Genomic DNA, 23,094 nt, shown 5'->3' with positions numbered 1-23,094 from the left:
AAACACACGGAAAGAGAGAGAGAGATAGAAAGATAGAGAGAAAGAGATAGGCAGAGAGGTGGAAAGACAGAGAGAGGAGGTGTTGTTCATGCACCTGTGAAAATACATGATAGTGTTTTTTGTGGTGGGGGGGGGGCAGTTTGTTGTTGTTGGTGCTGGACATTTTTTTCTTTTCTATAAATTGTTGCACCGCTAATACCTTGTATCACGCCGGGCTGACAGAAATTAATGGCTGCCCGTGGGAATAAAGAGTGGCTGCACTTTATCACTCGACTGAGCAGGACATCTGCTGAAAGGCATGCAGCGCTGCGGTCCTGCTGCGGTCCAGCTGCGACGCTGCTTTAAAGTGGATATGGCGGAGCCAACCCCGCAAAATCGATTCAGCGCCACTCACAGAGAACACGGAAATCATGTAAATGGACAAACAAGCACACGGAATTCATTACGCCTTTACTTAAGCAAGGGCAAGGTGTCCTCGGAAATGAATTCCATGCCATTTTGGCAATTCTGCCTTTTTTTTAGTGTACAGCAGGAATGGCTTGGATATAGTGTGTCGCATATGGAGGATTAGGTTTCGCTGCATAATGTCCTGAGATTACGACCAGGCAATTTGTCTTGGCATTGTGTGCTTTCCGCCTATATACCACTTAGGCAAATGAATACCGGTAAAGGGCCAATCCATTTCTTGTGTCATTTTCGAAAAAAAGTTCTGAGAAATGACATCAAATTAATTTTAGAAATAACATAAAACATAATCAACTGTGTTTCCTTCCCAGGAGTATGGTTCCTTCCCAGATGCATCAGGTGTATTCCAGTCTATTCACTGGTGAATATTTCACACGGGGCTCACACACACACTACATGCTTATAGTATGTGTGAAACTGTGGTACAGTATATATAGCATAACATGACTTCAACACGGGGCTCAAACACTTCATGCTTATAGTATGTGTGAAACTGTGATATATACAGCATAACATGACTTCAACATGGGGCTCACACACACTACATGCTTATATTATGTGTGAAACTGTGGTCTACAGCATAACATGACTTCAACACGGGGCGCTCCCTGCTGGGGATTAGGTCTTTCTGCATAATGTTGTATGAGCAGGCGGTGTCTTGACATTGTGTGCTTTCCGTGCATCCTCCACCTATGCACACAGTGTGTGTGTGTGTGTGTGTATGAGAGAGAGAGAGAGAGAGTGTGTGTGTGTGTGTGTGTCTATGTGTGTTTCTATGCGGGTGTATGTGTGTTTCTATGCGTGTGTGTGTGTGTGCTTTCCGTGCATCCTCCACCTAAGCACACACAGAGCTAAATGTCCTGTCCCTTCCCTCCCTCATCTTCCGGCTTAAGATAACATTTTGCTCAGACACATTATGCAACGCTAGATTGTGAGTGAAACGAAAGTCTTGAATTTGAATTCAGCGCATGTTGTATTGTTCAGCCACTAATATGGAAGGGGAAGCTGGTCCATTCAGATCACTGAGACCTGAGTTTTCTCCCTTCCAAGTCTATTTCAGGCTATTCTCTGGTGAATATGTGCCTACCGTTCGGTTTGCCAATACACTGATAGACAGCATACTAACTGTGTTTGTCTTTTTTAGCCTTTGTAGTGCCAGTGTGATATGGTCTATTGAACTAAACATGAATGAGCTGTCTACTGGTATACTGTGCCAGGATACGGTACATGTGCAAAGGGCATGTTGTCTTGTGAACAATGGAAAATAAAAATGGTTGCACTGCATCCTGTCATTATTCTTTGCTTATTATCTTGTTTCGTCTCTCTTTACACAGTTGTTTTGGTCATTACAATCTCTGTTCTCCTCCAAGTGGGTTAGGGTGTGGGAATAAGAAGAGATGCTTTGTTAGCCAAGTCCTATCTGGCATCGGGGGCTGATTAAAACCAGTGCCTGGCCAGCGCCCGTGTTGCGTACACATTCATCTCCACCATCTCTCATCCAAGCTTGGCAAAACACAAACACTTCCTCGCAATGTTAGTGGGTATTTCAGTCTACAGGTGGTGTGACACAGAGGAATTTGTATTTAATTAAGCAAATGGATCACAGTGTGACACCAGCTCATCTGCATCGGAGGAGTATGTTTGTTACACACACACACACACACACACACACCCCATAATGGACTACCCACTGAGGACTCCAACACCTGCACAGAAAGCTTGAGCTTACGTGAGCTTACGAATGAATGGCTGCTCTCATTTACACACGCTGCCTCAATGCGTCATTTCTCTGAAGTGTTTTTTACTCGTACAATCTGTAACAAGACTGACATAACCATGTCATAACCATATCATATCTGCGTGTCACCGTGACCGTGTTATTTATTATTGTTGTCATTAAAACCTCTGCCAAGGAGGGAGGTAGGTAGGTAGGTAGGTCTGTCTGTCTGTCTGTCTGTCTGTCTGTCTGTCTGTCTGTCTGTCTGTCTGTCTGTCTGTCTGTCTGATTACACAAAATCGACCAGGCTGATTTCCATGAAGCCTGGTGTAGGGGTGTATCTGGTGTAGGGGTGTATCTGGTGTAGGGGTGTATCACAGGCCCATGAAGCCTGGTGTAGGGGTGTATCACAGGCCCATGAATGAAGCCTGGTGTAGGGGTGTATCACAGGCCCATGAAGCCTGGTGTAGGAGTGTATCACAGGCCCATGAATGAAGCCTGGTGTAGGGGTGTGTCTGGTGTAGGGGTGTATCTGGTGTAGGGGTGTATCACGGGCCCATGAAGCCTGGTGTAGGAGTGTATCGCAGGCCAATGAAGCCTGGTGTAGGGGTGTATCTGGTGTAGGAGTGTATCTGGTGTAGGGGTGTATCACAGGCCAATGAAGCCTGGTGTAGGGGTGTATCACGGGCCAATGAAGAACCCATTAGATTTTGGAGTGAATCCGTCTTCAGGGCGGATCCACAAATTATTTTTCATTTTCATTAACATCGCGAGATGAGGCATATTATGCTTGACAGAGGTCTGCGCTCTCCGAATGACCTTCTGGTTGGTAATGGTCATGATAGCTTTTCAAACTATGTGATGCTTTAACAGTCTGAAAGTATATGCAAGCATGTAACAGTTGGCAATCACGGCATCTAAAATTCATATACATATACAAGACATTCATATCAATATCACTTGCCACGATGTTTAATCACTAAAGTGAAAGAGAGTTCACCATGTCTTGCCAGGTTTTTAAGAATTTTATATAGTCTTTGAATGATCTGCGGTGACACCAAAGTTGATTAAATTATTCACTAAATCCATACCACTCAGCTAAAGCCACTGACCTGCCGGTCTGAAATGGGACTCAGAAAACATCAACCGCAAACCGTGCTAGATTGGAGTAATTATTCTTCCAATTCTTCTGATTGCTCTTTGGGGAGAGCCAGGCCCTTACCCGTTCATGGCGTTTATGGCTCGTCACAAGCCAGTGCGCTTCATAATGGGGGTAGTGCCCTTTAGGTCCAATGAAACGCTGGAAAATGGGCCTGAACCATAAAATGAGTAAGGCTGTGATGGGACAGGGGTGATAAAAAAGTGAAAACGCTAAGGCTGGTTTGGACCTGGGCTGTATTTCTTGAAGGCGCACTGTCCTAGAACCATCGCTAAATGGAAGCAGGACTATAATTCTGAACACACCCTCGCTTTGTTAAGATGGCCGTAGTGCAATCCTCCCTCTGGGATACACAGCCCAGCCCAGCCCAGGAGCAGGGAGGTTCCTCTGCCCAAGAGAGTTGTTCCCCTAGTCTTCCCCAGGCTTTCCGACTTCCTGGCTGATGGAGTGTTTCTGTGTTTGTTGTTGGAGACGTTAGATGACGGGATATAAACGATGCCATGTCACTGAACAGCACACTCGTCCCACTCCCTGACACATTCATTTAAAAGTGCCTGTCTGTGTGTTTGAGAGTGCAGCGATCCCATCTCCTCCACGTCAAAACGCTACAAGGCTGGTTTTCTTTGCCGACTCGCTCGAGAGGGATTGTTTATTGTTTAAGTGTTGTGTGGTGTTTTTTTTCTTCTTTTCTTTTGTTCGTTCGTTCACTTTCAGAAATCTGTCCAGAAAAGTTTCCGCTGGCTGCAGCCAGGACCCCTGTCAGCAGTGCTGGGGGAGGAACAGCCTACGCTCACAGCGTGGTCACAGCGGCATGAAAGCACGAAAGTCCCCCACTGCACGCTCCCAAAAGACAAGCCCGAAGTAAACAAAACATTGTCTTACACTCTAAACACGGCTCAGTCGACTCTGCAAAGGTTGGCTTTTTATAGACTCTGCACTCTGCATAAAGTAAGCGGCAATTTACTTGCAAATGAAACAAAAAAAAATTACAGCTGAGGAAGCAAGACTCAGATAAAAAAGTTTTACCCTCCCTATAACTCAAGTGATCCATCCTGACCTACGATTTCATGAAAACAAACATTCTTAATCTACATATATTCCTATACATACAGTATATGCTTCCAACTGCCCATTCCCACCAAGCTACTCTGCACAAATCCTACTCTGCTAGTCTTCTGCATCATCGCCTCCGCCTATCCCTACAAATAGTAACCTTATGAGGACATTATACCAATTAAACTATTCTACAACCAATACTTTGAATTCTGACTCTCTCCATTTTTGTCCACTATTAATTCTGTATATTTCATACGTATATATACCTATGGTTCTCTATGTTTTAGGTATCATTTATGTATCATGTATAGATGCTACCTGTAATATGTAATAATATGTAATCCTCTGATACGTGTATGAATCCAGCCGGCTGCTCCTGTTTCTCGCTTCTCTTCCTCCTCTCCTCTCCTCTCTCCTCCTCTCCTCCTCTCCTCTCCTCTCCTGCCTTCTGCCTCCATAATAATAATGTTACAAACGATATAAATATTCAGCATGAATCACGAAAGTGCCTGTATCTTCATAATAAAGATGTGAATGCACGACAAACACAACACGTCCACAGAAACACTTACCCTCAGAAGATGACTGTGGATTTTCAAAGTCTGCTCTAATAACTACTATCGGCCTTGTAAACAGATTAGAAAATCAAGCAGCTGGCAATCTCAGGTACGATAACTGAGCGCAGTCCTGCTTCTGCCTGCCTGCCTGCCTGTCTGTGTACAGATCTTCAATGGATTTGTTCCCGAGGGCCTCCAGACCTCTCGACCTGCACAACAGGAAGCGTATCTGTGCATACACTCTGAGGATTAAGGCACGAGGCAAGAGCACACTCGAAACAATGACAACGAGTGTTGATGTATCCGCTGATTTAAAAGGTTCAGGGGTGGATGACGCATTCAGATGTTCACGCTGCGAGTGGCAGAATCTCACGCCGTCGCTGCTGTCCTCCTTATTGGCACAGGGTGTTGGAGCTCCGACCGTGCGCTGCAAAGTCTCTGCTGTGATACTACAGATTTACCTTTAAAGACCCTGAGAAAATGATATGGCTTGCTGGCACTCCAGAAGGCAGTGGTATAAAAAGACTGGTACTCATTTGGTTTTGAGGGAAAGGCTCAAGCGCTGGGCTCTTTGTGTGACGGGGACACTGATCAATTGCGCGCACAATGCAAGCAATTCTGCCTTTCTCTCAGCAAGCGTGCCTTGAGTGATACCCACACACTGCTTCGGTTTTTTAAGCGTGATCATTTCAAATGTCCGGGTGAATGTTTCATCTTCTCTGTGCATGATCAAAGCTCCGGGGAGAAGCCTGGAGAGAGAGCGGAGGGTTGCTGTGCGCCAGCGTGTGTGCGGTTAAAGAAATGGAGCCTTCGCCCTGACAGGCCCACACCGCCGCGCTCCATTCGTTAATCTCTACTCAATCATGTGAGCCTGATGCTGGTTATGGTGTGTGCTCCCCTAATCAGCGCGCTGGGAGAGATAATGTGGGGTGAGGCGCGGGGTGTGAGTCGAGGCGATGCTCGGCTGAGGACGTGCTTCCAACTGACATGTGCTCTGCCAAGCATCAGTCTGGACTGATTTTAGTCAGAGAGTGGAAAGTGATCTCGACATGTAAGCCAGGTTTAAAATTCTGGAGGCTTGCTTTTAAAGGAATACTATTTTTCTATCTCCCTCTTTCACATATACATACAAACACAGATCCTCTCTCTCTCTCTCTCTCTCTCTCTCTCATGTTTTGTAATTAAATGGATGTAAATGTCAGGAATTAGGAAGAGCTTGATAATGGCGCTAAAGAGGAGTTTTATCCTTAACTCTAATTGTGTAAGAGCAATGCAGATAATTACAAGTGGCTTGGGATGATGGTTGTTTATAGTGCAGGCTTATCAAAGATGACGGTAAGCGAAATGCTTGAATTTTGTTTTTGGTATTGATGTAGTTAAGTGTACCACTGACTGTTAGCAATGCCAGATGCCTTACTTTCAGGATGAAAGGGCCGTCAACACTACCAACGATAACTATAAAAAACAACTGTAGATATAACAATATGACCATCCAAACAAGCCTCTCCGAAATATCACTCATGTTTTAATGTGATGCCTTAGAAATGATACGGGTTCTGGCTGTCAGTGTTCACACAATCTGAAAGTGCTGCCCAATGATTGTTCTTAATGTCATTGCTCTATTAGTGTGTGGTGACATTGCCGTCTCTTAGCTAGAGTGACATTTAATAGTTTTTAAATAATAATAATAATTTAATAGTTTTTCCAGTTTGGTTAAAGTTAATAATCTTTTGGGAGTGAGGACAGGCCATAACTCAATGACACATACAAAGTAACATAACAAAATAAGGAGTCCTTTCAAAAGCAGGAGACAGGAGCAGGAGACTATTTGCCATACAAGAACAGACCGAAGACCCCGAACCAAATCTGTCATCTCGGCTCCAGTTAATTCAGGCCACAGTAGGGTTCTGGCCCGAACCCAAGCCATATGGATGCGCCGAGAGATGCGCCGGCAGCACCGAGAGCCACAGCGAGGCCTAAGCTAAAGGGCGCAGGGGAAACACTGACATTTGCAGGACTTGGGGGGGGGGGTCGCGGCTTCGCGGTCATTAAATTGTGGCTGTTAGTCCAAGGCTTTCTTGTCCGACCTGATCAATGGCGTGGTCATGACTTGAGGTTGCGTTCGTTATGGCAAACGAAGATGCATGTTTCCGAGGGAGGCCGTGACACACTGTGGTTTATCGTACTTTAGATGGCAATGTAATTATGGTGAGCTTGTTCAAAGTCTGATCACAAACTCACCGCTGGAAACTGATGACAGATGCTGGCTGGACGCAGTGAACAGTGAATGTGTGTGTCTGTGAGTGTGTGTGTGTCTATGGAGTGTGTGTATGTGTGAGTGTATGTTTGTTTGTTTGTTTGTTTTTGTTTGTGTGTGTGTGTGTGTGTGTGTGTGTGTGTGTGTGTGTGTGTGTGTGTGTGTGTGTGTGTGTGTGTGTGCGAGGAGTGTGAATATGTATGTGTGTGAGTGTGTCTGTGGAGTGTGTGTATGTGTGAGTGTGTGTCTGTGGAGTATGCGTAGGTGTGTGTGTGTGTGTGTGTGTGTGTGTGTGTGTGTGAGTGTGAGTGTGAGTGTGAGTGTGTCTGTGGAGTGTGTGTATGTGTGAGTGTGAGTCTGTGGAGTGTGCGTATGTATCTGTGTGTGTGAGTCTGTGTGTGTGTGTGTGTGTGAGAGTGTGTGAGAGAGAGAGAGAGGTTGCTGTGGGGTCGACAAGTTGCTGCCCTGTCTCCTCCCTCTCATTAGAACTGACTTCAGATTTCAGAGAGGTGGTCTCATCAGTCTGGTTTCTGTCGAGGCGTGCAGGATCACATCTGCTGATTATGCTAATTCTGCCAGTCCCCTGTGCTAACCTCTACTTCTCCTTTTTCTCCAACGGCTCCGAGAGAGAAACACCTGAAACAAGAACCCTGAGATTGTCTCGCTAGCAGGCATCCCAGCATCTCATCAAGTTCCAATCAGCCTTTGAAGCCAAGTCGAGGCACAAGAAAAAACTTTCAAGTAATGAAATATCGCTGTGAAGAGTGACGTTTTATAGGAGTGCGAGTGGGTCTCTCTACTTCCGTTGTTAGCGAAACGTTTAGATAAATGCCCCGAGAGTAAACGGAATGATGGGAAATAATTTCCCGTGGAATGAGGGTCCATTTGTCACCACATGCGTATATCCCTCCCATGCCTCTTCCCCCCTGTAAGCATGGCTGTTTTTGAAAATGGAGACACACATACCCGCGCGTGCGCTTGTGTGTGTGTGTGTGTGTGTGTGTGTGTGTGTGTGTGTGTGTGTGTGTGTGTGTGTGTGTGTGTGTGTGTGTGTGTGTGTGTGTGTGTGTGTGTGTGTGTGCGCGCTCAGTGGCTGAGTTCCTGTAGCCTGCAGCGCAATCACTCATCTGTGGCACAATCTGTTGGAGGAATCAATCATTTATGGCACGATGTTGTGCCATCGATGAGCGAAAGGCGTTTGAGCGCACGCGCGAGAGAGAGAGAGAGAGAGACAGGCCTCATCTACCCAAGAGAGAGAGAGAGAGAGAGAGAGAGAGAGAGAGAGAGAGAGAGAGAGAGAGACAGGCTTCACCTACCCAAGAGAGAGAGAGAGAGAGAGAGAGAGAGAGAGAGAGAGAGAGAGAGAGAGAGAGAGACAGGCTTCACCTACCCAAGGCAAACATGCCTAAGCATTCAGGCAAGACAAACATGTGCACTACAAACGTACGATATTATTTAAGAGTCTATATCAGGCCAGGGTTGTGTTTCTACACAAATAAGGCTATTGAGATTCAATTAATAAAATGTCAGCCCCTTTTCATATGTAGTGTCCTCAAGTAGTGAGCATGTAATCGTTTTAAATATACAATTTACTTCCTACATTAGTTCTTGTTTGGGTTTAGACTTAGGATGAATAGTACATACTTTCATGGGAAGTTCAGTTGCATTTATTATTCACTGTAGTAAAGACACTTAAAAAGTGAGACCTTTTTATATGTAGTCTTATGAGACAGTCCAAGGCTTTGTACGTGAGCTAAGCATTATACAGTATCACTGTGAAGAGTGAATAGGTTAACCATCTGGAAGGCCAGAGGCTACTGCGAGAAAAGAAAACGTCAAGAATACTCCATTGACAGTGTTGAGCTGGTTGCTACCGGAGTCCCACAATGCTGCGCAGTGGAATGGCTCCTCTTTGCATTGAGCTTAACCCAATCTCAAGGGTCTGCTCAAGAATCTGATACACAGCACCAGGGTACACACAGTATGTAAGGGACAATGTATAGTCTGAATAAAACCCAACAGGATGAACAGAATACAGGTCTTGTATCGCCCTGAAGGGATTTATTTCTCAAGAATTGACAGACTATATATTATCCCGCTTATACGGTTACTTGCCAAAATGATAAAAGACATTTCTCCAAAATATGTCTTTTGTAATGATTTTGGTGCTGCGTCGTGACTTTCTGCTGAGAAAAAAATAGTTCTTCACACAAATAGAACTTGGGCAGAAACTTGCTGACTTCAAGTTACATTGAACACCACTTGCGGAATGATATGAAAGATGTGATTCAGAAGCACAAAACCCCTTGCATATGGCAGCTGTTAAGCACAAAACCCCTTATTATTTTTTTTATTTCAGACCACGGAACTTTCTGCAGCACTCTGAGGAGGAGAAGTCTATATAATATTTTATTGTTGTACTGGTGTTCATGAGCGTATACTAAAGTCTATATCATATTCTATTGTTGTACTGGTGTTCATGAGTGTCTTTCAAAGATTTACTGATACACACACACACACACACACACACACACACACACACACACACACACACACACACCCCAACCTCTTCAATGGCTTGAATGATCAGGTCTTGGTAATGAAAAACTGACCATGTACTTTTTATTGGCTAATGATCAAACTGGCTGACCTGCAACAAGATGGCTTTCCTAATGTTTGCAGAGGAAAGGCAATGGGTCTGTGCCTAAAATGGCATGCCAGATTAACTACAGCAGGTGACACAACAGGAGGGCCATCATTTGTTTTAAGAGATGCAAATGTTGGTGTGGCACGCAATCATCATCAATTTGTGTCTTTGATGACATGTCCAAATTAGTTCCCGTGAGCATAGCTATGGGGTACACTAAATATGTATTAGCTCATTAATATCTGCGATTCCATTGGTTGGAACCTGAAACCTGGTATTCAGGAACGCTTTGCTCTGGCCTAAGACACTGTATCTAATGAATGTATGTTTGCTCTGGCCTAAGACACTGTATCCAATGAATGCATGGCTCCATGTGGTTTTGCATATCTCTACGGATTGTATTCTTTGGTTTAACTGTTTTGGTAATATTGATATATAACATACTTTATGACCCTAAAAAGGAGGCATTACTGGAAAAAAGAAATACCGCAAACAAAGAGATAAGGTGTATGGAGTGCCGGGGTTATTAAGAAACAGCGCATGTAGTATTTCTTCAGTTTCATCATTGTCGGCCTTGAAGGTGTTTTGATGCAATATCATGAAAACAAAAACTACATATTCTGCCTTAAACATCACAAGCAGCAGATCAATCCCTGAGTCAGAGGGGAAAGTCATGAAGCTGGTGAAGTCAGCTCTCTTCAGCGCTTTGAGCTCATAAGACTGGTTTTCACACCGGCACTTTTTAACCTGGTTCAATCGGACCCTGATTTGCTCTCCCCCTTGGTGCAGGTGTGGACACAGTAACAGCACTCAGGTGCGGACTAAAACAAACGCATCCAGACCCTTGAGAGGAGGTGGTCTCGGTCCAGTCCGGTCCGGTCCGGTCGGGTCCCAAACGAACTCTGGAGCATCTTGTTTGTGGCGGGAATGTGATCCGACCTCAATTCGACCCCACTATCGGGCAAACTCAACAAGTTTGAGCTAAATGGCGCCTCGTGCCAGGCGGGCTTTTCATTCTTGAATGCAGCAGAGCGTGCAAACCAAAGCAGCTTGCATAGCAGGTGTAGCAGCTAGCCGGAGAATGAACCGAGGAAGTGAAGCAATATATTTTCAAGATGTCTCCTCAAAGGTGTATTCGGTATTCTGCTGATATAGTTTTGCCTGGTATATTGCCCACATAATTACCACAGTTATGATATAATCATATAATAATAATGATCTGCTGTCATTCCATGTTAAATTGTATAGCACATTCTCACTGGAATATGCAGTCCAGAACATAGGACCTCCTTCTTGCTCACGGCCCCAGACACGTCTGACCAATCAGCAGAGTGAATGTTCTCACGTGGTTTGTAGTGAAGCATTTTGGTTCGCTTGGATTTTTCTCTGAGTGAAAACTAACCGGAACCAAGGGTTTCAGCCAATAGCAGACGAACTATAGGGGTGAAAACCCCCTTAAAGCCCACCTGGGGAATCAGCGATCAGATATCCTACTCACACACCCTCCCTCCTCATCAGCATGCCTGGCCTGGCCGTGCGCTCACACCTCACAATTAATTAGAAATCCGATATTAATGCTGTTTACGTCAAATCCATCAACCTGAGCTGAGGCCCGATGGCAAGATGGAACCAAAATCCTGGCTGACCGAACCTGATTTGGGCCATATCTATCAGAAAGCGTCCGTGCCAACTATCAGAGGAGGAATGAGGAACGAAATGAAATGGCCTCACCGCCGTTGACACATCCATCAACCTGGAGCTGAAGTCCAAAAGGCAAGCTTGGAACCTAACTGACTGGAGATCAGTTCTGGAGTGTCAGACCCAGCTATCGGAGCCAGAGATTAGAGCGAAGTTGGGTGTGGAAACATAATGCCCTTGTCTCTGCCACAGAGAAACTTTCCTACTGCTGCTGACTGTTAAGCATCGTGCAATCTGTTCTCCGCCGTGTTGCCAGTGCCTCTCGCAATGCCAGATCCTCCAGAAGTAGCACAGCTGCAGCGTCCCAGCGAGCAACCTTTCAAAGTGCTGAGATATATCTCTTACATCACCAACATAAAGGACAGGCTTTGCAGGGGTGTCTGGTGGCGTTCTGGAACAAACTGCTCTTGTCTACTGTGCAAACGTTCAAGCAGGAAGTCTTCCTACAATGTCTTCAGTGTGATGTTTACACAAACTGCCAATGGGCGCTTCTGCACGACAGTGGCAGGTAGAGTGAAGATTTGGAACAGACCTTATTTTAAGTACTGTAGCGCTACCCTTCCTAATTCCTTAGAGGACAGCAAATAGGTCTACGAAGGAAACACTTGCCATCAATCAAATAAAGTAGTCCTGTGTTTACACCACCATGGCATCTTCCATTACAGGAAAGCAGAGAAACAACAAGCCCAGTGCAGTTTTGTTCACAGCGTGATGCTCTCAGAAGCATCCTTCGTCCCTGACATGCAGATACTGTGAAGGTGATGACTCCCAAGGGCATCAGTATAATTACATAGGACACGACCACCATTCAAGGCCCAGCCCTGAATTTATGGCCGAGTGGGGCAATCTCCCCGTGAGCATCCACCAGAAGAAATGCGGCGCAAATGATAGGATCCGAGTTCTGATCAATTACCTGGGATGAGGTCACATTTCCTACTGCAAGAAAAAGCGAATGCATTTCCAGCAGGCTTTGTCAGGGCTTTTAGCTAAAAGCGCAGCTTTGTATATGATCCACGATCTACTTCACAAATTCAGTTTTTAAGATGATAAACAGCAGATATTACCCCCACGCTATATAGAATCTCTCTCTCTCTCTCTTTCATTCTCTGAAGTTAATCGTCACCACTTCTGTCATGTCAGTGCAGATAGTTGGGGCCAAGGATTCGCTGCATTTTAGGAGGAGCTGTCGAGCTCAAAGATGCATCAAATCACATCAAATCAAATCACTTTGCCGTCACTGCTTGACAGGTTTGTACAGGTGGAGCAAAGATCTCGTGTGCAAAATAGCACAAAGTCCTGAGAGGTCTTCTGGCATGCACAGATGTAAAATCCGTTCAATGCACATTATGCACAAGATCTCTGAAATCTGTTTACAAGGCTTTGAGAGTGATAACATAGCATTTACTCATTAAAAGATACAGTCCACAATTCTGGTGAAAGGCTGTTGATATTTGAGCGCAGCCAATCAAATGACACTTCTCCCTACCGTGCTCCTGAAACAACATGTTGTTTGGCTTGATTGGCTTATTGCCCAATTACAGAGCCAGGACTCTGACAAACACGGGAGTTTTTTTTAGAGCGCACACACAGAACAGACATCTCAAGAACCATGGGAAGCACTGATGAAAAGAGTACATGATTTGAATCACGGACTGGACCTTTAAGCATGATCAACCATAACCCCAAATTACGCACCTTGTATCACTTACTACATATTATTTACTCATGTAAACAAAACTAAGGATAAAACTTTGAATTACACACAAAGGCAGCCCTAAAAAAAAACTGTTCTATGGGCTCTTTTAAGTGTCTGTTGGAGGTATAAAAGAACTCATCCCTTATAGAAGGATCCAGTGGAAACAGTGGAGTTGCACAGAAGTGACACTGGGGGATAAAAGAGAGACAAATGACAAGCTTCATTTTTTTAAAGTGCATGAGTTCCTTTAGAGTGCCATAGTTCTCAGTCGCATCCAAAGGCTAAAGATGACAACAAAATGAAAGGCGGATGTTCTCCGCACAGAAAGAGTGGCATCATTCCGAACAAAAGAAAGACACCCTTTAAAACGTTCCAGTTACCATAGTAACGCAAACACTCTGTGAAAAGTGGAATGAGTAAAAAAGAAAAAAGAAAGAAAGAAAAACTAAATTCTGACAGACAGCCTGAGGACATTCCTTAGTAAGCTGACAATTCAGTGCCACACCTGTGTTCGTTTCCTCCCATTTATACCCTTTCCCAAACACACTACCCAGTGCAATTACATATTTTGTTTACCCATCCAACTATTGATTTCACAGGCCAGGTAGTGTCAGCAGACACGTCAATATCCCCTTGCCTAACAGCAAATTGCATTTCTTTTCAGCCTTGGATGAAAAATGCTTCGTAACAAAGTGGACACACATTGTAGGTTAGCACAGTCTTAGAAAAGACGCTCACAGCATGGGGAAAGGTTCTGAGTTCTGAGTTCTGAGCAGTACCATGAACCAGAGAAAGAGTTCTGGCAGCAGTCACAAGAGATGAGTAACGTGAGTAGAGATTTGTCCTATTCAGACACATCTCTGAACAGTGCCATATCATCTGGTGGGAAGGGGCTGCAACGATATAAAACAATAATAGTAAAAATACATCAACTACGTCATTAAGCACGTTGTTGCACGCATTAAGTAGCTCATTAGACAGAGAATCAAAGGTTTTATAAAGGTAAAGCTGGAGTAGATAGCGTACCTAGAGTAGACTATATCACTTTGCTGTAACGAGAGACAAAGTCTAAAAATGATGGGGGTAACATCAGCATGATCATAAACATTCAAATCTAGGAGCATGTCACCAAACCCAGCCCTTTGCTTAGGGGGTCGTCAGCTGTGTTGCAATGATGCAGAGTTGACCAGCACAGGCCTGCATCCGCTATGTACAGGTATTTAAAAAGGAAACAGGGCGGCTCTACGAAGGAGACTTAGCTAACTTTAGTTATAAACCGAATTAAGTACGATTAGCAACGCAATTAGCCTCGGCTGCTTGCATTATATTCTGAAAGACATGAACTTCCACCGAAATGATGAGATTTTGGCCATTTAAACTGATTACAGAAACCAGAAGGTTGGTTACCCTACTGGTTTTGCTATGTCTCCAGCAATGCTGTGCTCATTATGTATATAAGTAAAAAAGCAGACACAAGCGACTTTTGCCTCGTCACAGTCACTGAATTGTAAATGTTGTAATAGTGAACCCATGAGATTATGCTATTGCTCACTTGAACACAATTTGTGCAATGTCGTGCAAACACAACCTGTTTATGTTCTGATATGAAACTGAGATGTTCTTTACATTTTGCAAAACAGAGCAGTTCGAAAACAATGTTTTTTTAAACTCCTTTTGATAAATTGACCCAACCTGCATCCTGACCGCAACGCCAAAGAGCCAGGCTCGATACGGCACTCCGTCACATTCATCAATTCATGTATTTATGCATTGAATATAATGTTTTATGATTTGTTTATAAAATCCCTTGAATGAATAAAGTATTGTCAGTGCATAAACCTTGAATCTTGAAATATATTGATTATATAAGATTGTATTTTAGTCGATTAATCAGTACAATAATCAACACAATAATTAATTATCAAAATAGTTTGTTACAGCCCTACGGGCGTATAAGTCAACCCAACGAAAAACTGTCTAAAATTTTTTTTTCTTTTGAAGTAAACAAACTAAAAAATATGATGCTTCACACTGGATGTCAGAATAATGAACCAGATATGGCTCACTTTTGAGTTTGCGTGCTATAATTGCCATGGCAACAGTATTTATTTGTAAGCCTGATCCAGTAGACGTCAACACTGCCTATGTGGCACAGCCTGTATCTCTGACAGGTCAATCAAGAGATTGCGATCATGATGAGGTCTGGTCCCCAGGGGTCTTCAACACATAATCTACCACAGGCTCAGTGGGGTAACAAAATATCCAGTCCAAGATGGTAAAGGACTGCATTGAGTAGTTGCGGCAGAGTTATAATTGGGGTGCATTTTTAATTTAATGAAACCGTATGCGCTAACAGTAAATTCAATTAAGTTTAACTGTTAAAAGCAGACATTTCAGTTTAAGTGGGGGAAAAAACAGATATTTCAGATATGGTCTACCGATAAACAGTACAAAAATATGGTATAGAGCGAGACCAATATACAACACTGTGAATGAGGCTTCCTGAAAGGTCTCTCAATTCTTATGGAATTTGTTGACCATGGCAAAAGCATTCGAGTCAGACATCCTTCCCTCTGACAACACACACAGCGCACACAACACACACAACACACACAGACGCACACGCTGGCGGCCCCGGCACAAGCGCTCAATGCCAGAAGCTAAAGGACCAAGGCTGTAAATGTGTTTACCTATTCACTCGAAGGAGGGGGAAATAAATCTAAATGTCATTTCCTTCCCCTGGCTTTGAGAGGGGTTTAATCTTGTAAAAAGCCCAGAGAGCTCGTGGTGAGGTAACTAATAGCTACGGCATAGGCTTGTGCCACAAATGAAAGACATGGAAATTCAGTGAATGGGGGTGGGGGCGGGGGTGGAGGGGGGGGGGGGTCTCAATGCTGAGTCAGAAATATCTGGCCAATACCCAGCACCTTCCCAAAAAGAAACTGAAAGTGGGTGAAGAGCCTCCACTAAATTCTCCCCTTTTTATTTTTAATCCATAACTTGTAGCAGAATGTCACACAGACAAAGTCACATATGCAGCCCAGTATAGCGAATACAGCGCAAGTGTGCTTCTCAAGTGCGCCTCAGACATGGCATTTAGCATTCGAGACACATCGGAGAAGGCACAAATCATTCTCCTCATTCGATTCCCATTCACAGCACTTCAATCAGGGTCTGTTCGGCCCCGGCTCGGCCCGTGGGCCGCGGGTCAGCGCTGGACACAGAGGGACGGAGTGACGGCACACAACACTGTCTGGAGGGCTCCAAAGGGGAACTAGTGGGGGTGATTTGTGTGGGAGAGAGAGGGAGAGGGAGAGAGAGGGAGAGAGAGAGAGAGAGAGAGAGAGAGAGAGAGAGAGAGAGAGAGAGAGAGAGAGAGGGAGGTGGCAGCGCCCAGTGTCCACACTCTGCCAACAGGCCAACTGGTCAGTGAGGGATCTGAATGCTCTCTGCCATCATAGAGGGAGGGAGGAGAGGGTTTATGCCCTCCACTCCTGCACAGCCAGGGTGGAGCACATCAACAAAGAGGAGAGGGGGGGGGGGGGGTCAGAGTGGCCAAAGCCCCCTGCCTTACCCTGCCAAAAAACAGAAGAAGTTGTAGCTCAAACTGGTAAGTCTTAAGACCACTGAAACCGTGTACCAACCACTAGCTAGTGCCACCAGGGGGAGCTCCAGGAAAGGTTGCTTACAGTCACCTTGCACCATACAGTGGTGAGTCAGTGGTCAATGACCGGTAAGTACCACCATCAACGTATGACTAACAGTGATCATTTCAGCAGGAGGACCTCTTGAAACTGGTCAGTAACCAGGGGCACAGGCACTCGTCATAGAACAACTGGTCTGTTAAATGACTAAATGTAAATGTAAATGTTAAAACATTTTCAGGACACTAAATGACTAATTAAGACATATTAAGATTTTAATTAAGACATATAATTAAAGGACAGACAGATACTTTATAGGCTACATTAAAAGGAAAAAATAAAATGAAAATAAAATATTGGCCCTACTTCATTTCAGAAGGTGAACTGCACTTTTTTGATAGTCCCCCCCAGGTGAACATTTTAAAAATAGATTTAAGGAGACCCATCTTCATGAGAAAACAAAACCAGACGCAGCCTTCGTTAATGCGCCTACCTGCTAACAGCCCTGTGAAGCACAACCACCAGACACCAGACACCTAGCACTCGAATGCACAACTAGGCCCAGATGCGAGAGAGAAGCCCTAGGGAGGACTTAAGACACAACATGCTTCTGGATATCACATACGGAGAGTGATTACTGAAGAGGAGACAGCTGGGAGCCAGCAACCCTCCGCTGCTCATGAAAACAATACATTGAGATTCCTTTTATAACACAGGGTTTGTCACGCTGTTCAAACAGACAAATCAATCAATATATAAATAAAGAAATAATTAAAATAAATAAGTACACAAATCAATTCAAGCTTGATAATGCCACGACTGCTCATTCTCTGTTTTTCATTGATCACAGCACTACTCCTAGGATGCCTATAACAGTACTCAGAGAGTCATCAGACAGTAACTGATATAAAAACAAACTTATGCTCACCATAATTACCTTGAATGTGATACTGGTAATTAAAATCAGATAGGAATGCATATTTTTATTTTCATTAGTATTGGTGTAATAGTTAATAGTTAGCTAAGTCCTTAGCAAAGAACTTACTATACCTGTGAAACAGGGTAATTATGCTACTAAAACTATCAGTCAATAAGTGGGCCGGGCCTAGCTCCCACAAAACCTCAATCCTGCAGAACAATAATATCCTCCGAGACTGCAAACAAATATAGCTCCCAGGAGTATCACTAAAGGACGCGGTTTCACTTCCTGATGATGGCGACAGCTACAGTTAACTGCACTTCCAAATCCCTAGAAAATAAAAGCTTGTGTTCTTAGGCTGGGGCATGGGCGTCTGAGGTATTTAATAATAATATTTGTATTTAGTGAAGGAGAAAATATACATGAAGGGGACCCATTCTTTTCATTATCCATTCAAATGTACCAAGTAAATGTCTAACACATGTCATGTCATATGAATGAAAGTGCACCACTGGTACAGTGTGCAGAAGGATAATGAGGGGGTGCTACTGGAATAGTCCATTTCGATAAACAGTTGCTACTAAAAAATGCCAAAGTCTTTGATATGCACGACTGTATCACGCTGAACGGGATTTCAGGTCATCTTTTCGTTTCAACTTAATTTGATTGCAGAGACAATTAAGGGCCCTTTTCCCATCACTGCCAAAATGTCCTTGGCTGAATTAAGCATCTAAAATAGAATTCCTGTTCAAGAATAAAACAGTAGGCGTGCATTCATTCAAGCCAATTAGAAGCTCAAAGACACTTAAACTGAACCGAACATTTTGAACCTGTGTTTACAGTTCTTACTCACATTAACCCTTCTTCATTTGACAGCTCGGTGCCACATCAAATGTAATGATCCCAGCGTTCAGCTGCAAAAGCAGGCCCTTTCTCTGCAGGTGCCGCATGGCAAAGTTTCCTCTAATTGATTAGATACAAGATGAAGATAGTGTACCGATAAAAGAGACATCTACAGCCAAAGGCAAACGCTGAAGCGCTAATAATTTTAAGTGCTAGAAGCAATACTTCTCAAGTAGTCAATTAGGTAACCACCTTTGGAGAGGGATGTGTGAGCCAAACAACATCACAACACCCCGGCACATGGGTCGACCAAATCTTAATACTCAACAGGTAGCAAGAAAGGAAAATGCAAAAGTAATTCACCAGCCCATAGGTCTATATACTATACTGAAGCATCTCTGGTAATAGTGTAGGCTAAGTGTAAATTCTGCTAAGCTCCTTAAATGTTCCTGCAGCTTCGAGAATCTCATTAAGTAGCCTTGCGTTCTTATTAAAAGCATGTTTATCTTTGCAAAACCATTGTATGAAACTCATTTTTAATTAATGTAACTAATAATTTTCAGTAGCCTTAGCCTAAATAGTAATTGAACATGGAGACGAGTCATTTTCCGTACATCTGAGGGTCCTCGCCTCCATTAATAGGTACAGCACAGCAGACTACACCACTTTGCAAATAGGTTCTTGTGTTTTGTGTATGCATGACTGCCCCCCCTGAACCACACCCCGTATCTCTCATTAAAGGGTCCAGCCCACTTCCAGTGTCTCGTCATCAGGCAGCCCGGTCTCTCGCAGAGAGGGGCTACAATGAAAGCGATAGGCCTGATCCTAATTCTGGTCAGTGATGGGTCGGAGAGAGCAGGTCATCAGTACCGGCACATAACCTAGAGGCCTTAGTAGGCTTCATCCCTGTCTACAGGCTACGCCCGACAGTATAGCAGTCTATACATGCATATGTGTAATTTCTGTGATTTATAGGGCTGTATGACTCGCCTGCACAAACACAAAAGTTAGCTTAAGTTAGTAGCCTATATCGCCCACTTACAAGAAAACATTCGTTTTCCTCGCACTGATTCGGGTTAACTGTATCTGCACCTTCGGCGTCACCTCTCGGACCGAAAGAGAGGGTGTTTGAATAACCTACCTGCGTGGGTGTGCAGGGTGTAAGGTGGTGTTAGGCACAACGGTCTTACAACAAAGCCGTATGAAACAGTGTTCCATATCGCTATCCACCTTTGTCGCTCTTTTGCATCAGTGTGTAGCTACTTTGCTCTGATTACAGAGCCCGAGTCCTTGGCACGTAACCGGCAAATCGGTGCGTGAGCTATAGCCTAAGCTAGATTGCACACACAAACACTAAAATGTCTATAAACGATGAACACTAATATTTTTTGCGACATTGGAGTCATTAATACAGTTATTGATAGCCTGAAATATGCGATTTAACGACGATAGCTTAATTGCAAGCCCGCACCTGCAAACGGTAACGTTACAGTAGCTCGCTTGGAATAGCATTCACAACAAAAGAAGAATACCTGTCTTTCCAGGTCTGTCAGTCAGTTTCCCGTCCAGATACAGAGCATGGATGATGCAGGCATGTAAAGTGCACTGCCACCGCCCTGTTGTCTCTTTTCGCCGTCAAGGAAAATTGTCCGAGAGAATGGATGAGCGAGCGGGCGGAGAGCGGAGGAATAACAGACGGCGTGAGTCGGGAGCGGCGCTGGAGGGGCGTTTACGTTTCCAGGGGAACTCCCTGGTTTAAAGATAATGTGGACCTAGTCATTAATGGACATTTGAGAACTTGCATTTTTAGAACAACTAGGCTCAAATTCAGTTATCTGTGGAATAATGTGCAATACTATTATTACTATTACTATTATTATAATTAACATTATTACTACTATTATTGTTATTAGCAATAGTCAACTGTAAACACATATAGGCTACAAAAGGTTGGATTGGCTAATGAGAGATTCGATAATGTGAATCGTAGCCTACGGGCACTAAAATAGTTTTATTTTAACCCCTTGTGCTTAGTGAAAGAAATAAGAATTCAGCCGTTGAGAGCCATTCAGAGTGAATGATGTCTCTTCCTATCAGAGACATATGAGGCATTCACAGTTTAACTCGACTCCACATCCATGTCTCTAAGTAATGAGCTGAATGACGCATAAAGCCTAATAGTTACCACCGAGGCCCCATCAACAAATGTTCAATTGCTTTTTTGTCGGCATTCGCTACCTATAAAGTGTTTATGAAGGGGGTCCATCTGTAGGCAGAAGAGGGAATCTATTGGACTGTCAGTGTTACAACAGCAGTGATTTTTCTAGTTAGTGTTAACTCATGTGTCTTTGACACCATTACCATACCAATTGCCATTTTTTAATTCCATGCACAACATTAGCGTGTCAGCGAAATACTCAATGCTTTGTTGTAGACATTTATTGAAATTACATTTCTAATCCTTGTGGTGTCGAGTCTGAAAAATGGAGGACAGCAGGCTATTTTCTTTCATGATGTTTATCAGAAAATTAAACTAATTACTGTCCTCTCCTCCCCTGTATAGATCTTCACCTTTGTCTAATGGAAAATCCCTCATGCAATACACATAAACAGTTAGATTTTCCAATATCCTATGAACATCCGTCGATAGTAAGTAATGGCCTGCATAATCACCAGAAGTAAAGTTAGATAAATAGAACCAAGGGGGTTACAAAGTATGTGACTCAGGGACACCAGTGTTCTTAAAATAAACTGGAAATGTTTAAAGAAAAATACGCAACAGGGATGCGTAAACGACTCAGTGATGCAAGGTGCAGTTTACATACATTTTATACTTTGTTGGTACACTCTGTCATTACAGTAATCAATAAGTGTCAGTCACATGTAAAATCACTGCAAGTACAAGAGACAAGTATAACAGAAGACGATGACAGTATGTCTTGAATGTAACAGCGAAGAGAATACCAGTGGCCACTCAAGTGTTTCCTCCGTCGTTACAGTTTATGTCCACAGGGTGGCACTAAGGAACCATATTTCTGGGAATACTGGAACGATTATGAGAATCTACCGCGCCCTTCTCACAGAGATAGGACGTATATAAAAGGTCCCTGCACTATAGAGTGAAATAGATTTTTGGGAAACTATTGGTGAAATATTTATCAGTTATAGTTATAGTTACTGTATGCATATGCAGAACTCAACTAACAAGGTTATACATTAGATGATAAAGTAGGCTACAGCATCAGAGAGAGAAATACAACGTGGACTGTGTGTGTGTGTGTGTGTGTGTGTGTGTGTGTGTGTGTGTGTGTGTGTGTGTGTGTGTGTGTGTGTGTGTGTGTGTGTGTGTGTGTGTGGACTGTGATGTGTGTGATTTGATCCTTTATCAGCTGACACGTCTCACACACACACAGCCAGGTACCCACACTGCAGACCTGCGCCATCAGGGTCTCCGCAGCTGACGTCATGGGTGAGAAACATGGCCTAAAGGGAGACAGAATGCTGGAGAAAGACCGAATGCTGGAGGAAGACAGAATGCTCAAATTGTTCATTTTAAGATGTAAGGTCCCACAATCCCTGAACAGAGATTGAAAATGATTTGGAGCAGCAAGTTGAAACAACACAGATGTGAGAAGGGCCAAAAAAACAGGGCAAGTGTTACCCACTTGAAGCCATGAGAAAAGCCATAAGAGAGTAACAAAGGAGAAGGCCCCAACAAAACGGTCTGGTGTGATGTAGGGGCGGCAAAATGATGCATGGCGCACAGAATGCACAAAATGTGTGTGTGCCTGGGCGTGTGTGTGTGTGTGTGTGCCTGTGTGTCTGCCTAATGGCCCAAAGCGAACCTTCAAGTCGTCGTAATATGTGCGTGGGAGGGAAGGGCTGTGGGAATGTGTGTGTGTGTGGTGTGTAGTGTGTGTGCGTGTGTGACAGAGAGAGCATTGCAGTACACATGTGTATCCATTTGTGTGTGTGTGTGTGTGTGTGTGTGTGTGTGTGTGTGTGTGTGTGTGTGTGTGTGTGTCTGTGTGTGTCTGTGTGTGTCTGTGTGTGGCTGTGTGTCTGTGTGGGAGTGGGTGTGTGTTTGTGTGTGTGTGTGTGTGTGTGTGTGTGTGTGTGTGTGTGTGGGTGGGTGGGTGGGTGTGTGTGTTTGTATGTCTGTGTGTGTGTGTGTGTGTCTGTATGTGTGTGTGTGTGTGTGTGTGTGTGTGTGTGTGTGTGTGTGTGTGTGTGTGTGTGTGTCTGTGTGTGTGTGTGTGTGCGCGCCTGAGTGTGTGTGTCTGTGTGTGTGTGTCTGTGTGTTGTTTTGAATTCATCATGGCAGGTCTGTCATGTTAATAGCACAAGAGGGGCTTTTGAATATCAGGCCTTAATCTCTCTTCAGCACAGCTGGTGGGAAACCGCACTATACGTTAAGACCTTCATGCTGTATCATA

The 23,094-nt window shown here is 44.0% G+C and overlaps 1 protein-coding gene across 4 annotated transcripts in view; it reads right to left on the bottom strand.

The window, feature by feature from the left end:
* Positions 1–20,380, bottom strand: part of si:dkey-178k16.1 (band 4.1-like protein 1) — a 47,922-nt gene extending 27,542 nt beyond the window's left edge. For all 4 annotated transcript variants that reach the window (XM_031566942.2, XM_031566943.2, XM_031566945.2 and 1 more), the window contains exon 1: positions 20,191–20,380. The gene's annotated coding sequence lies outside the window, so the exon portion shown is untranslated. The remainder of the gene's footprint in view (positions 1–20,190) is intronic.
* Between the last annotated feature and the right edge of the window lie 2,714 nt (positions 20,381–23,094).

The sequence above is a fragment of the Clupea harengus genome, chromosome 4, assembly GCF_900700415.2.
Source record: "Clupea harengus chromosome 4, Ch_v2.0.2, whole genome shotgun sequence".
Taxonomy (NCBI): domain Eukaryota; kingdom Metazoa; phylum Chordata; class Actinopteri; order Clupeiformes; family Clupeidae; genus Clupea; species Clupea harengus.
This window is presented reverse-complemented; position numbering and strand designations above follow the sequence as displayed.